Below are 15,187 nucleotides of genomic sequence, written 5' to 3'. Positions count from 1 at the left end.
GCTTAGTTGCTCCGCGGCATGTGGGATCTTCCCGGACCAGGGCTTGAACCCATGTCCCCTGCATTGGCAGGCGGATTCTCAACCACGGCACCACCAGGGAAGCCCCAAAGAATCATTCTTAATGATGACTCTGGGCCTTCCTTCAGGTCTCAGTAAGATGGTTGATTCTAGGACAAAAGATGAATGTCATGAACCAAGAAAGATGGCGAAAATACTTCATAAAAATGGAGTAGGACCATGTAGTTGAGCCGTCAACATGAGATAAAAAAAGAATGAAATGCCCTGCTGTGCCATCCTCCTGTGATCTCAGCCTTATCAATGTGGGTCGTCTTCCCAGTTAATCTAATGCTCTTCCTTTGTGCTGCTCAGGCTCTGGGGTAAGCATCCTCCTCAGGTCCAAAGTGTAGCCACCTAACCTAGCATTGCTTTCCTGAGTCCAAGACAACGATGAACACTTTTCATGGAGCAACACTGTGACTGGCCACGACCAGTGTATTCAAGGCAAGCTAAATCCATATGAGCTAGCTGAACGTCGAAATCCTCTCTGGGCACTTAATAGCAGACTCCCAAGCGTTTGGGCTAGTTTTACTTATAGGTTTTAGAATCGTGATTTTTTTTTTTTTTAACTGGTCTCAGGACCATCTGCATTAGAATTACCTGCAATGCTTGTTAAAAAAGTAGCTTCCCACCTCCACTTAGACCTAGTATATTCAGCTCTCTAGAAATGATCCTGGGAATCAGTATTTTAACAATTCACTAAATTATTCTCCTGCATCCTAAATTTAAAAATTAACGCAGACTCCGCTTTTGTATCGCCACTGTGCTTAGCACGATGCTTCACACCTAGAAGGTGCTACGCGAGGACTTGTTGAAAGCCTGGGTGCACATTTCTAGCCGTCTGTCTCCTGGCCCGTGGCGGCCCTACCTGCATGTTATGCATCATCCTTACAGCCCTCTCAATTCCTGATACCCCTTCAGAGCCAAGGAATTAAGTTTTGGTGTTTTTCATGGCATTTCTCTCCTCCCTTCCTCGGCTGTGGCTTTTCCAGGCTCCCAAGCACCCCCCGCCCCAGGTTGAATCCTTAAACCATCTCAGGAACCACAGACCTCCTAGGAAGATTCAGTGGACAACGAAGAAATATACGAGGCCAGTCAAGTTCAGGATCTCTCATCCCAGACTCGTGTCTAATAATCCAGTATGGGTTGAGTGCCTACCCAGGCAAGGCCTCACACTCGGCTCTGGATTAACGAGGATGATCAAGGTCGGGGAGGGGCGCTGGTAAAATGGTCCCAGAAGCCACTGGGAGGATCCTGGAGGCATTGGGGGATGGCTTTCCACCCGTCTGCCAGAGGGAGTTTATACCCATGCTTTTGAGTTTTTCATAAACTCACACTCCGTGGCAAGGCTTCCGTTCTCTTTAGCACCCTAGGTTTGTATCTAAGTCCCCTGAAATGCTTTAAAAAATACAACCTTTCAGATACGTTGTCAATCATATTTCATCCCACGATTAGAAAGAGACTCAAGGCAGGTTTGTTCTGAAAACAGCCCTTGTCTCCTCTGTTTTGGCAGGGCAGAGCTCAGAGGAGGGCAATGGAATTGCCCAGACTGAGTCTGAGGTTAGAGTGTTTATGTAACAAATCCGCTAAACTTAAATATTTCTCGTGGTGTGGTCAGGGCCGCAAACCTTTGCCCGGGCTCACCACGGTGAATGTCATCTGTTTACTCAAGCCTGTGTGGGCATCTCTGTTTATGTGAAAGGACCCAGCTAGCTTAAAGCCAGTTAATATGTTCAGTCATAGATCATGATGCTTACGTATTTTACAATAAGGATTGCAAAGACAATTTTTCAAAGTAATCAGACTGGTTAACATTTGTGTGTGCACTGAGCAGACATATTGAATGAATGTTCGCTTGGCAAAGTCTTACAATTAAGGAATTTTTCTTCCCCAGATAATTACATGAGCCCTGATAGTGTTCCTCCAAGCCAGCCTACCGATTACGTTCCCCCTTGATAGAGACAACGTGTATCAGACAAACAGCTGAGACAGACACCCCAAAGGGACTGGAAAGGCTCTCCTGAGGCCAGAATTAGCCAATTATATGAGAAGTGATGCTTTCCAACTTCATCACGGAGCTGGGAACCAAAGGATGCTTCAGGGGCCAGGGGAAAACATGCTGAATAACACCCCAACTCCTTCCAAGCCATTTTCTACTGTGGCTTCATTACTGAGTTTGAAATGTGAATTCCCAGAATATCAGACATCCCCAAACTCAAATGGGAGTACAGAAAGGCATTCCAAAGCCAAATGTAAATTATTTTTAAATTATTCATGCCACCTCGATAGCCATTAGAACAGATAATTGAACTAACTGTAAATATGTATGAACAGAAGTGACAGAAACAGAAACATCCACAACAAACTACAGATGAACAGAAAAATCCACTTAAGTGCTAAATAATTAGGGAGGAGAGAAGCCAGGGGAGGTGGGAAGCCATAGTTGTAGAGTGATGAGTGATTTGGGACTCAACTGGCAACAGCCAGCGAGATGGGAGCTGGCTTGAAGAAGAGGAGGGCTGAGCCTTGGCGGAGAGGAAGGGGGAGTGGTGAGGGCTGAGGAGGGAAAATAAGATGAATCTGTGGTGGGTTCTGGTTTCTGACAAATCTGAGCTCAGCGAGGCAAAAGTGACAGATGGAACCCCAGCCAACATGAAAAAAAGAAAGTACACACTATATGAGATATTTGAGGTCCTCCTGGAACCTCAGGACACAGCGCATGGAAATAACATTCCATCTGCAGCCTTCCACCCCAGGACTGGCCCCCTTCTCTGCAGAGTGAGCTAGGGGTAAAAATGCTCTTAGAAGCAGCGCTCTCCTCCAGAGTGTAGCAACTGATTTGGGAGCAAGAATGTGTTACCTGGCAAATGGTTTGGGACTCCCCCATTTTAAAAAATTCAGAGGGTTTGGGAATTCCCTGGCCGTCCAGTGGTTAGGACTCCGTGCTTTCACCACCAAGGGCGTGGGTTCAATCCCTGGTTGGGGAACTAACATCCCGCAAGCTGTGCAGCATGGCTAAAAATAAATAAATAATTAAAAATTTTTTTAAAGTTTATAGAAGCTGATTTGTAGACGTGGTGACTCAAAACACTTAAAAAAGATTCAGAGGGTTCAAAGCAGCTAGTGAGAACACACAGGTTTTAAGGGTAAAAAAATTGATGCTGTCCCCCCAAAAAGGCTCCTGTTCACCACCACGGCGTGTTCCGGTGCAAACACAGGAAGGTAAATGATAGAGGAATTGCATTCAAACCCTAACAAAGTCGGCAAGCAACCTGAGAATGAAAGCCCCAAATTAGCTGGCGGTATTGATCTTTCCTAAAGGAGACATCGAGCATGAAAAATTCAGTTCCTAGCAGATTCTGAAGCAGGAGCAGAGATTTGAGCAAATGTCCCTCATCCATGCAGACACCTGACGGTTGCTGGCAGGTCCCAGACTTGAGCCGCGTCAACTGTCCCGTGAGGACTGAGGGTGAAGGAGACCAGCCCTGTGGGGCGGATGAGGAACAGTCTAGATGAAGGCTCACAGCCACCTGGATAACAACAGACATAGGAGATAAGTGAGTAAAGGCCAGGGTCTATCGAGTTAAGCACCAGAGAGGCTGTCTCCAATGTGTGTAAGAAGACAGTAACTTTACCACGGAGCTTGTGCCCTAGCTCACACGGCCCCCAACCTCTCCACACCAGGGCTTTCCCCTCAGTGTGACCAAAGCGGGCAAGTGTCGTCCTAGGAGGCAAAGCTCTCTCTACACCCTGTGACCAGAGCTCCCACACTGAGGATGGAAGCGCAGGGCAAACCTACCAATCCCGCACAGCCTGCAAAGAGACATCACGGGCACTGACTCTGGTCCTAGACCTGAGTTATGGGATCAAAACAGAGAAATTAATGGCGAAATTGGTAATATTTCCACCCAGATATTTTTAGGATAATCGTGTTTAAAATTCTGTGGTCTTGGGACTTCCCTGGTGGCGCAGTGATTAAGAATCTGCCTGCCAATGCAGGGGACACGGGTTCGAGCCCTGGTCCGGGAAGATCCCACATGCCGCGGAGCAACTAAGCCCGTGCACCACAACTACTGAGCCTGTGCTCTAGAGCCTGAGAGCCACAACTACTGAGCCCGAGCACCTGGAGCCTGTGCTCTGCAACAAGAGAAGCCACCGCAATGAGAAGCCCGTGCGCACCGCAAAGAAGAGTATCCCCCACTCTCCGCAACTAGAGAAAGCCCGCGCGCAGCAACAAAGACCCAACGCAGCCAGAAATAAATAAATAAATTTATTTTTTTTTGAAATTCTGTGGTCTTACAGAATTGTCTCTGAATCACTGTACCTAGAGATGAATAGCATGTTTTACAGGGTATTCGATTAAACTTAACAAATATTTTTCAGTGTTAAGTTCTTATCCTGTGCTTGGTACCAAGGCCAGGCTCTAGGCAGACACAGCCAGGATAGAAAAGGACTTCACACAGCACGGGTAGGCAACTACACTGCAAAATGTAATGCACGACAAACGGACGATTCCTGATCATTATTACTGATAGTAGTATTTCTCTTTCTGCTGTCAAAAATCCAGAAACGGGACTTCCCTGGTGTCACAGTGGTTAAGACTCCGCACTCCCAATGCAGGGGGCCCGGGTTCAATCCCTGGTCTGGGAACTAGATCCCACAGGCAGGCCACAATTAAGAGTTCGCATGCCACAACTGAGGAGCCCACCAGCTGCGACTAAGGAGCCCACATGCCACAACTAAGACCCAACGCAACCAAATATATAAATATTTTAAAAATCCAGAAACAGCTAAATTCAAACCATCAGATCAATAAAATGGTAATTAGTAAGAGTTTATTGTACACATAAGAACAGTTCACAAACTGGGAGCTTTCAAAACAACAGTGGAATGAAGCTCAGAAGTATGTGTTATATAGGACAGCTTATATAGTGAAAATTTGGAGGCTGTTTATTTTTTACAGTGATTGGTTATAGCATTGAAGTTTTTCCTAATAATGGGGATTGGGTAAAATGTTTATCTTATGCCAATTTTGGAAAACAGTCTAAGTTTCATTTATGATTTTCAAAGGCATCTACAAGAAGCGACCCAAGCTAATGTCACTTGTGTTGCAGGATAAGCTAAATTAGTTTTTCCTTACATGGCTTAACTGGTTTTATCTGTTCAGGGAATTTTCAAGTCTGGTCTCCATTTTGTAGTTTATTTTATCACTGCTTAGTAGCCCATAGCAGGAGCTGCTCAAAATTTTTGTTGTTGTTGAATGAATGAATTAACCAATTCATTATCAACATGGACATTACAATTACCCAAGATGGCAGCGGGAAACAGGACAAAGAGAAGAACCCCTGAGTCAGGCTCCATTGGGAAAATGGCAGGCTTGCCTTGGAGGTTGGTAGAAAATGGCAGTGAAGGATGGATACTTCACCTCACATTGACTGAAACGTGTCCAGGGGTCAACAGTAATGCAGAGAGAATAATTCATGAAGTTAAAGGAATAAGACTTTTTCCTTAAAGACTTCCTCCGTCTGCTCAAATACAGTTGACCCTTGAACAACATGGGATTGAACTATGAGGGTCCACTTATAAGTGGATTTTTTTCAATAGTAAATGCTACAGTACTACCTGATCAGAGGTTGGTTGAATCCATGGATGCAGAACCAGATTCGAAGGGACCATGTGTGTGAAGGGCCATGTAAATTATATGGGAATTTCAACTGCGCGGAGGGTCAGCACACTTAGCCACCCCCCGCCCCTGCATCACTGTTCTAGGATCAGCTGTACTGTATCTAAGTTGAGGCTTGCGAGCCTGAGGGGTAGAATCTAGTAACGTGCTGGAGTCTGGATGGTGGGAAAAGGGAGTTGGAGGGAGCCCTGCAAAGTGCCTGCCGGCTCTGGGGTCCCTACCAGGGGTTGCCCCAAGCTGTGATTGCAGGTGCTGCCAGGACCTCTGAGGGCAAAAAACTCCCACACAGGGAGCTGACCCCTGAGGAAAGAGTCCTGCCTGCTCCCTCAGAGTCCTCACCTTTTAGATGTGAAGCCCGCAGACGAGGACCAACGGGAGGGTCAGGCCTGGGCTCCCAGGAAAGCTGATGATGCCCTCCCCTGAGACAGCCCCTCTAGAACAATCTGGTCCTTGTCTGCCACCCAAGGCGCCCTGAGAAAAGGACTGGAGAGAAAAGGCACTCGCTGGTGCGCTTTATGAATGAATTTAATCCACTGTCACTTTATTACCCATCTGCTGAGGGTGTGTCGTTTTCACGTGACCTGGTTAGGGCTGTGCAGGCCGACAGTGAGGCATCAGAATGGCCACAGTTACAGCTGTGTCCCCAGAGACTCGGCCCCCCACCTACACACTGAGGCATCACAGGCAGAAAAAGTGCTTTGAACTGAGAAAAGAACAAAGCTCTGCCGTGATACTTCAGAGGCAGCAAAGGAGCTTGAGGACCCATCAGGTGGTTTTGCCAAGACAGCTCTTAGTTGCCTTCAGCAGTGGAATCCAGGGTTTTCCCAACAACACTGCTTTCTCAAACTCCAGATCACCAGCAGCTCTGAACTGTCATCTTTTTTTTTTTAATATATTTATTTATTTATTTATTTATTTTATTTTTGGCTGTGTTGGGTCTTTGTTGCTGTGTGTGGCCTTTCTCTTGTTGCGGCGAGTGGGGGCTACTCTTCGTTGCGGTGCACAGGCTTCTCACTGCGGTGGCTTCTCTTGTTGCGGAGCACGGGCTCTAGGCTCACGGGCTTCAGTAGGTGCAGCACGCAGGCTCAGTAGTTGAGGCTCACAGGCTCTAGAGCGCAGGCTCAGTAGTTGTGGTGCACGGGCTTAGTTGCTCTGCAGCATGTGGGATCTTCCCAGACCAGGGCTTGAACCCATGTCCCCTGCATTGGCAGGCGGATTCTTAACCACTGCTCCACCAGGGAAGTCCCTTTTTTTTTTTTTTAATTTTTATTGGAGTATGGTTGATTTACAATGTTGTATTAGTTTCAGGTGTACAGCAAAGTGAATCAGTTATACATATACGTATATCCACTCTTTTTTTAGATTCTTTCCCCATATAGGCCATTACAGAGTATTGAGTACAGTTCCCTATGCTATACAGTAGGTCCTTGTTAGTTATCTATTTTATATATAGCAGTGTGTATGTGTCAATCCCAATCTTCCAATTTATCCCTCCCCCACATCCCCTGGTAATCATAAGTTTGTTTTCTACATCTGTGACTCTACTTCTGTTTTGTAAATAAGTTCATTTGTACTCTTTTCTTAGATTCCACATATAAGTGACATCATATGATATTTGTCTTTCTGTGTCTGACTTACTTCACTCAGTATGACAGTCTCTAGGTCCATCCATGGTGCTGCAAATGGCATGATTTTGTTCTTTTTTTACAGCTGAGTAATATTCCATTGTATATATGTACCACATCTTCTTTACTCATTCCTCTGTTGATGGACATTTAGGTTGATTCCATGTCCTGGCTTTTGGAAATAATGCTGCAGTGAACATTGGGGTGCATGTATCTTTTCAAATTATGGTTTTCTCCGGGTATATGCCTAGGAGTGGGATGGCTGGGTCATATGGTAGTTCTATTTTTAGTTTTTTAAGGAACCTCCGTGAACTTTCATCTTTAATTCGCTTGCAGCCTTTGGGTGGTCAAGGAGTAACTTCAGACAGAAGCCAGTGTTCCTGCTCCCCGCCAGCCTGCACCCGAGTCAGGGTCTCAGAAGTGCCCCTTCCTTCCACCTGCTCAGAACTGTGTCCTCCCTTGGCCAGGCCCCTGGCCTCCCAGGCTTAAGCCTCTCCCTGGGCCTAGCATCTCCCTACAAAATTGCTAGGGAGGCAGGGTCAGTTCTTCCCGCCTGTCTTTCAAATACCACCTCTAGAGCGGAGAGACTCTATCCTTGGAATACAACCACAGATTTCTAATAAGGCTGAATTTTAAACACAGTTTTTGTAACAATCCACTCACATCTTAACTTTGTGTTATCAAACTAAAAATAGATTGTCAAGGGCTTCCCTGGTGGCGCAGTGGTTGAGAATCTGTCTGCCGGTGCAGGGAGCGCGGGTTTGAGCCCTGGTCTGGGAGGATCCCACATGCCGCAGAGCAACTAAGCCCGTGAGCCACAACTGCTGAGCCTGTGCGTCTGGAGCCTGTGCTCCGCAACAAGAGAGGCCGTGATGATGAGAGGCCCGCGCACCGCGATGAGGAGTGGCCCCCACTTGCCGCAACTGGAGAAAGCCCTCGCACAGAAACAAAGACCCGACACAGCCAAAAATAAATTAATTAATTAATTAAAAAAATATATATATATATTTTTTTTAAAAAAAAATATATATATATAGTCAAGAATATTCTTGCCATTCTAAACCACAAATGGGATTGTTTTGTTTAGTTTTTAATCATAGCAAGGAAATTTACTCTGTGCAGTTGCAGCATATCTCTTTTTTAAACCTATTTATGTCCATAGCAAAAAAAAAAAAAAGAAAATTCCTCGTAAAGTTAAATATAGAATTAACATATGACTCAGCGATTCCATTCCTACGTATGTGCCCAAAGAATTGAAAACAGGAACACAAACATGTACACCATGGGGAATTTGGCGGTCCAGTGGTTAGGACTCCAAGCTTCTACTGCTGGGGGCATGAGTTCAATCCCTGGTCAGGGAACTAAAATCCTGCAAGCCACATGGTGTGGCCAAAAAAATTAAAATGTACACCAAGTTCGTAGCAATAGCCAAAAGGTGGAAATGACCCAACAAATAAATGGATAAACAAAATGCAGAATATACATACAAATGGATGAAATTTTGACATGTGCTACAACATGGATGGACCTTGAAAACAACATGCTGAGTGAAATAAGCCAGATGTAATAGGACAATAGTATATGATTCCACTTATATGAAATATCTAGAGTAGGCAAATGCATAGATACAAAAAGTGGATTGGAGGTTAACAGGGGCTGGAGGTTGTTACTTCATTGGTAGAGTTTCTGTTTGGGTGATAAAAATGCTTGGAATTAGATAGTGGTGATGGTTACCCAACATTGTGCATGTAATTAATACCATTGAATTGCACACTTTAAAATGGTTAAAGTAATAAATGTTATGTGTGTTTTAGCACAATTTTTTTTAAATCAGGCTTTCTATTAGTATGACAGTTTTTGGCTACTAGAGCAATTATACATCTTATTGGCTCATATTTAAAGTCTTGGTAATGATATTTACTCCCAACATAAAAATCTAGTTTTCAATGTCTTGTAGAACTTCGCCAACATGACCAATGTAACCAGTGCACACTGCCTGGAAATGCCCTTCTCAGGCACATGGGTCCAGAAAGAGTGGCAGACCTGGAGAAGCCTGGCCTTGTGTCCAGCTCTCTGCTTCCTGCTTCTGCGACCCTGCAAATCGCTTATGATCACAATGCATCAGTTTCCATATGGTACAATAATGACACTAATTGTTTCACAGGGTTGTTGTGAAGATAAAATGTGTGGGGAGTGTAATGTGCTTAATACAGTGCTGGCGCAAAGTCAGTGCTCATCATTAAGCTATTGTTCTTATTAATATTATCATGACAGAATTCAGGGCTTTGTTAAATGAGTGATTGAGATTTAAAGGGGAAGAGTGATTAAGAAGCACTAACAATTCCAAAGAGAGGAACCGAAGAGCATGGCTCAAAGATTTATGATGAAACTCAGTCCTGGTTGTTGAGAAAAGGCACGAAGCCTTCTTGAACATTTCACCAGCTGAGCCTGCAGTGGCACCTTGGGGCAGCAGGAGGAGCCCAGGCTGAGTCATTCTCAGGGGTCCCTCGGCCTGATCCCATGGAAGCCTCTGGTCCCAGCAGCTGCGAATCACAGCTGTGGGCAAATAGACCGAGTGTCTTTTGCTGTGATAATTGTTTGCTCTGATCACTTGCACTGTGTTGGTTTATGCTGCTGGGATGCATTGCCAGTTTAAGCACCTTAACCTTCTGTTTCCTTTAGCTCTCAACCTCTTAACAACCTTCCCACTCCGGACCCCAGTGACATACAGGGAGGTGTCCAAAATGGCCACTGGGACATTGTTGGTCGGGATCAACATCCGCTTTGAAGGTGTCAGGCCTGATATGAACCCAGTCTAGGGAGGGAGGGAGGGAGCGCGCCGGCAGGGGAACAACGTATTTCACATAAACAGACCCTTCAGCCTTTGCAGCTTTGGTTTCCCAGGAGCGCAGCCAGCGGCAGGAGTTTGGTTTTGAGAAGTAAAGATTTAGCTTTAACAGTTGGGCGGTCACTGCATCCCGATTGCTTTCCTCTGTGTGAGTTGCTATTGCTGGTTGGAGGCTGTTATTTTCCCCTATGTGTTGTGTAGGATTCAGCCCTTTCCTGGGAAGAGAGCGCACATTCCTTGCTTCCCTTAATCACTACTTTGGCATCAGTGCGGAACACTCTAGATAAGGGACCACAGTGCCTGAAGCATCCTGGAGAGGAGGGAGGGCAGTGGCTGGAGTGAGAATACACACTGTAAAGAGTGGAACCCTAGAGAGTTTAGGGCTCGTCTCCTGCCCCCGGAGCAGAGGACGTGCAACCCGGGGGCAGGGAGCGGAAAGCAGAAAGCATAATAGCTGAAGGTGAGGAGGAGGAACTTGTGAGATTTTTAAGTCATAACTATATGCTAGGATACCCTGGAAGTTTATTTTCCCAATTCAAAATATTTTTTTTCTGACTCAAAAGTACATTAACGGACCTTACATGAACCAGTGGGGCAAGTGTGCTATGAAATGAGAATTTGATACAGCAGGGGTAAAAAAACAAAAAACAAAACAAACAAAAAACGTAATTTAAAAAAAATGTATATAACTTATTTAAAAAGGAAATCAACAATTGTTTAATGGGTGCAGAGTTTCAGTTTGGGAAGACAGAAGAGGCTCTGGAGATGGAAGGGCGGGGGGTGGTTGCCCAACAGTGTGATTGTACTTAATGCCACAGGACTGTATACTCACAAAGGGTTAAAATGGTAAATTTCATGTCATGTATACTTTGCCACGTTAAAAACAATTTTTAAGTGCCTTCACTGATACATATTTGTCTCCTCATTTGTATCCATTTTATGTCTGGGGTTTAGGTAAGCTCTGGTTCTGATTACTAGATTCTACTCTAGCTAGTTATGTGACCTTGAGCAAGTCATCTCACCTTTCTGGTCTTCAGTTGCCTCACTTGTAATAGGAGAAATTTGAAAAGAATAGTCCGTTACAGCTCTGATAGCCAAGGATTAGTATTTCTTGAGGGTGTGCCATGTGCCAGGCTCTCTGCTACACATTTTATCAGCATGACCTCATTCAGTCCTCACAAGTATCCCATGAGGCTGGTATAATCATCCTCATCTGAGAGAGAGAGAGAGAGGAATCAGAGGCTTAGAAGGTTCGGTGACTTGTCCACGTACAGCAAGCGAGTGGGATTTGGACTTAGGTCTGGGGGACCCCAGGGCCCAGGCTCTCAGCTGCTGTTCAGTACTGCAGCAGGAAGAACGTCAGAGCCAAACCACCACGAAGCTTTCTCCCTGGAAAAGCTATTAGCCTGGAAAATAAGACCGACGTCCAGCCAGGAGCCGGTTCTGCTGTGCTTTCTTATTCCACTTGGTGACCATGCTGCGGCCTCCTGAGAATGTGGGCTGAAGGGCGGGCCGGAAGCAGGACGGCAAGCTGGCCAGGCTGCTGGCTCCTGCAAAGTCAGGTCTCCACAGTAAGTTTCACTTTTTTGCCCTAAAGTAATTGAAATCGCCCCAAATTAGATCCCTCCTTATTTCAGCATAATTAAAATATGTATGAGAATAAAGGCATTCTATTTAGATTATGTTTCCTCCTATCCTCCACCATGAATATTTGTATTCATAATGCAATCAAGAGTTGGTTGCCTGAGAATCGGGTCCCTGAAGCAGACAACAGCTGACTCTCAGCTATGCAATGAAGATTCACTGGTCTTCAAATATTCTCCCAGTCTGTTTTAACCATGATTGTTTCCGTCCCCGTTAACCACAGCGTTAATTAGGGCACTTAGCAAGAAGCACATGGGGCATGTCTGCATGTCACCAGTGACCCTCGTACAGAGAAATAGAGAAAAAAGCAAGAAAAGACAGCAACGGTACAAGTGAACATTGGCTGCCCGTGGGATATTGCAAAACCATGGCATATTTGCATTTGTTGATGAAAATCATTGCAAATCAACCTAGGAATTAGATAACAACAACATCAACAAATCATTGGAACATCTGTACAATGACACTATGTAGACATTAAGAATGAGTCAGATCTCTAACAGAGCAAATCAATGGATGAAGCTTTGGAAGTTGAAGCCAAGTTGAGCAATCATCCTTGCGGGCACGGAGACAGGTCTGAAAACAGTAATGGGATCCTTAAACAAGAAGCAACCAATGCCACAACAAACAGCCTGGAGAAAGAATCGCAAGGACACCATAGAGGAGCAGCTCAGGTGCAAATAGCAGGAATGTAAACCCAAGCGTGACTTTCTCCCCAGCACCTGAGTGACTAAAGCTCCTCACCACGGCTTAGTGAAGAGGAACTGACGGCTGTAAGCAGAACTCTGCTGGCCAGCATTTGTATTCTGTCATATGTACTTGTGCTTAAAACACTGAACACACAAACACACACACACACCTTTAATTCTTAAGATTCAAATATTCTCTTTTTTTCCTATAAAGTCCATAATTCCAAGGCCTTTGGTGGTACCTTCACAAAAAAATTTCTGCATTGGATACTAACTACCAACAACCAAAATCTGTTACCTGGTACGGGTAAAACCCAGTAAACTGCACTGTATTAGTTAGTTATGGCCACGTATCAAATTAACCCAAACCTTAGTGACTTAAAGCAACAATTATTTTTAATTATCTCTCACAATTTCGGTGGGTCAGACATGTGGGTCACAGAAGGAACACAGATTTATCTCCGCTCCGCAAGGACTGGAGCCTCAGCTGGAAGGTTTTTGGGGTGAAAGCTGGAATCATCTGAGGGCTTGGTCACTCGCACGTGTGACAAGTAATGCTGGCTGCCAGCTGAGGGCCTGACTGGGACTGTTGGTTAGAACCTCCACCCATGGCCTCTCTGTGTGCACTGGGCTTCCTCACAATATGGCAGCTGGGATCCAAGGGCAAGCATCCCACAAGAGGGAACCAAACAGAAGCTCTGTCCTTGTTACGATCTAGCCTGGAAGTCACACAGCTTTGCTTCCACTGTACTCCATTGACCAAGGTGGTCACAAGCCTATGCCCAGACTTAAGGGGAATGAACACAGACCCACATCTCAATGGGACGGATGTCAGCCACGCAGTAAGAAGAGCATATAGAGCGGGATACGTATGTAGGGGTGGCCATCTTTGGAAGATACAACCTGCCCTTACAGAATTCTGCTTTAAAGCTGATTTCTGTAGGAAAGTGCACCATGGCTTAAAGATTTCATGAACAAGAGAGTCTTAGGTGGATCCTGACACATAATTGGGGAATATTTGGTGTCCGGTGACATGGTGGGTGATAGGATTAGAAAGGTATGTTAGGGCCAGATTTCAGAGAGTCCTAAATGATATATTAAAAGTGTGGTCTTTATTCCAGGGACACGGAGGAGCCACAGAAGTATTTTCACCAAAGATTTCTCTCGAGGCCCTGGAGAGAATGGATTAGAGAAAAGGGGAGGCAAGTCCAACTGGGAGCTAAGTAAAGTGGTCCAGGTGAGATATGTCAGCACTCTGGACAATGACATTTACCTGCATCTTTGAGCAACCAGCCTGTACCTTCTGTCCACTTTGTTTCTCTCTGATGACAAATTCAGCGAGGACCCCAAATCGTTTCAGCATCTCATATTAATAGATTATAGGTCTCAAAGACATACGTTCGATATGTAGTTTGTATTTGTAATCATACACATACAGCATAAAACAGCTTGCCTTAAAATGACACTTCTCACATGGCTATGAAATTATATAAAGCATTCATTTTGCTTATAAGCCCCACAAACTTCCTCCTACAGCTTCTTTTCGGACTTGTTTTTAGTGTATCACTTGAATATATTGCTCGGGTCCCTCTGTCCTCCTTTTCTGTCTTTGCTTAACCCTTAGCATAAATCAAAATCACAGAGCAAATCATGTCCCTGGTTCTCTAGAAACTTTGACTGATGGCTGAGCTATGATCAGAAGTTCTAGGGGTCCATGGGCTGGGAGGGGGGGCAGGGACATGACACAGACATCTCTAAGAATCTGATGACAATTCACAGGGAGTGTGGGCACCCCCAAGTGGACTTGTTGTCTCATGAGACGGCACGTAGCTTTGGGGTACTGGCTTGAATCAACAGGCTCCTATGAATCAGCTGGCGATCGTCACCTGGATGAGGTCAGAGTGGTCACAGGTACTCCGGCCCCTGAAATGAGGGCTCTGTCTGACTTGAAGCAGTCATTCATCTCTTTGAACTTCAGTTTCTCAAGATGAGCATGGTAATGAAGACACTTACCCCCTGGAAGCAATGTCCTGACGTGCTGGCCATCAGCTTAGAAATCTGTGTTTGCTTATGTGCACGATCAAGGCAAATGTAACCTGTCCTTTCAGCCAACTCTGCTGAGGTTGCTTTTACAACTATGACTGGTAGTTAGGTTTACTCTTCAATTGCTTTATTTAAACTCGAATCTAGTTATATAAACATACCTCAGCACAATTTATAGGCTGGCGATTCTTTCTATCATAGCTGACTTGTTTTTCTTCTTGAAACAAACTCTTGAGTCTAGACTTTGTCAGGTTGATACATGAGGGTGGGGACTGTTTATACCGAAACCGTATACACATTCCAGACACGTGCCTTGTTACTGATCCGAAATAAAGGTGATGAGCCTTTGACTTGTAAAGAGACACTCAAGAAATTGTTTGAAGTGCAAACTCTGATCTATTACTAGAAAGAGGCACAAAGAGTTCCTCAAAACTTTCTTTGCTGCTTTTGAAGAGGCGGGTGTTAGGGAGGCAGCAACTTTATTTTATTTATTTATCTATTTTTTTTGGCACGCGGGATCTTAGCTCCCCAACCAGGGATCGAACCCGTGTCCCCTGCAGTGGAAGCTTGGAGTCTCAACCACTGGACCGCCAGGGAA

General features: G+C 45.1%; 1 protein-coding gene across 1 annotated transcript in view; it reads left to right on the top strand.

Annotated features, from left to right (window-relative positions):
- The window catches only part of MTHFD1L (methylenetetrahydrofolate dehydrogenase (NADP+ dependent) 1 like), a 242,306-nt gene that overhangs the window by 206,111 nt on the left and 21,008 nt on the right, over positions 1-15,187 (top strand). The window contains exon 28 of the transcript XR_011074944.1: positions 13,668-13,783. The gene's annotated coding sequence lies outside the window, so the exon portion shown is untranslated. The remainder of the gene's footprint in view (positions 1-13,667; positions 13,784-15,187) is intronic.

Source organism: Eschrichtius robustus, chromosome 9 (genome assembly GCF_028021215.1).
Source record: "Eschrichtius robustus isolate mEscRob2 chromosome 9, mEscRob2.pri, whole genome shotgun sequence".
In the NCBI taxonomy this organism is placed as follows: Eukaryota; Metazoa; Chordata; class Mammalia; order Artiodactyla; family Eschrichtiidae; genus Eschrichtius; species Eschrichtius robustus.
Note: the sequence above shows the minus strand (reverse complement) of the source record. Positions and strands in the feature narration are given on the sequence as shown.